The sequence below is a fragment of the Mastomys coucha genome, unplaced genomic scaffold, assembly GCF_008632895.1.
Source record: "Mastomys coucha isolate ucsf_1 unplaced genomic scaffold, UCSF_Mcou_1 pScaffold21, whole genome shotgun sequence".
In the NCBI taxonomy this organism is placed as follows: domain Eukaryota; kingdom Metazoa; phylum Chordata; class Mammalia; order Rodentia; family Muridae; genus Mastomys; species Mastomys coucha.
This window is the reverse complement of record NW_022196904.1, coordinates 51588816-51590417: the sequence shown is the minus strand read 5'-3', so window position 1 is coordinate 51590417 and position 1602 is coordinate 51588816. Positions and strand designations below refer to the sequence as shown.

The window sequence follows — 1602 nt, the reverse complement described above, 5'->3', positions numbered from 1 at the left end:
ATAGACTGGACCAGAAAAGAAATTCCTCCTATCACATAATAATCAAAACACCAAATGCACTAAAGAAAAAAAGAATTTTAAAAAGCAGTAAGGGAAAAAGTTCAAGTAACATATAAAGGCAGGTCTATCAGAATTATGCCAGAGTTCTCACCAGAGACTATGAAAGCTAGAAGATCCTGGGCAGATGTCATAGAGACCCTACATGAACACAAATGCCAGCCCAGGCTACTATACCCAGCAAAACTCTCAATTACCATAGGTGGAGAAAACAAGATATTCCATGACAAAACAAAATTTACACAATATATTTCCACAAATCCAGTCCTACAAAGGATAATAGATGGAAAACATCAATATAAGGAGCAAAACTATACCCTAGAAAAAGCAAGAAAGTAATCTTTCAACAAATCCACACGAACCTATTTCCACCTCTTACAACAAAATCAACAGGAAGTGACAATTACTTTTTCTTATTACTTTTTCTTAATATCTTAACATGAAAATTAATATTACCAACATTTCCTAATTGATTGAAATCCAAAAATATGAGGAATTAGAAATTTGTTGATTGTCATCCAACAGTCTCTGTAATTTGGTAATTGGAGAAATAGGTCCAACATTTTATAATCTATTTACACTTTCAGTTTGTTTGTAACAGTGTCTTGTTCTCTATAACATAAGGGTCTTGAAATCTTGCTTCTCCTATCTCAGCCAATCTATTAGTAGTATTGTTTACTTCATGTTTTTACACTATCCTATGGTTTTCAGAACAGCTCATATATTTCAAAAGTATATACCCAAGGGAGATATAGACAATTAACTTGGGAGGTGGCTTGTAGGAAAGAGAACAACAAAGAGTGAGACTGAATGCTTTGCTTGACATTTATGACTCTTGTATCAAGTTTGAAGAAGAGGACTTGATAAGTTATTCTTTCTCTGAGACAAACACTTTTCCAAACTATCACAGCCAATGAACCAGATTCTTACCCTCACTTAATGTCTGTGCCAGTCTCCAAGCAGAACTATTTATTGTTCATTGAAACAGTTGGTGAATGACTTTATGGATAGACAATCTTAATACACACACCATTTCTTAAAAGAATGTAACCTGTTCTCTGTGGGCTGATAATAAAGTCACTCACTCAAGTCAAATAGCTTTGAGCATAGCAGGAAGTCTGCATCGAAAAATCGTGCCCACAATTCATTCCTCAGTACAGCAGAAGTATCAACTCTCAGCTTAGCTAAGATGGAGGTAAAATCCTTTGGTGATGTGAGGGTCATGGAAGTATAGCCTTATTACAATGAAATCCAATGTCTAAAAAAATTGCTCTTATTTTGGGCTTGTACCACAGTAAGAGCCAAGATTTTAAACTCTACTAAATACAAAACAAATAAACAAGCAAAAAGACTTTATATATTTATGTTCATTTAAGAAAATATTAGTAGTGATGAATTATTTTGAAATATACAGTTAATATGTTTGGAGTTATTTAAAATTTATAATGAGAAAAAACATGTATTTTCAGTATTGCTATAGACAAACATCTACATAAGTCTGTTAAATTGATTGTTGTTTTATATCAAACAACTTTTATAATACTC

General features: G+C 32.6%; 1 protein-coding gene across 1 annotated transcript in view; it reads left to right on the top strand.

Annotated features, from left to right (window-relative positions):
• LOC116101249 (probable ubiquitin thioesterase DG1039) overlaps positions 1-1602 on the top strand; it is a 69892-nt gene that overhangs the window by 23859 nt on the left and 44431 nt on the right. The gene's annotated exons all lie outside the window — the stretch shown is intronic.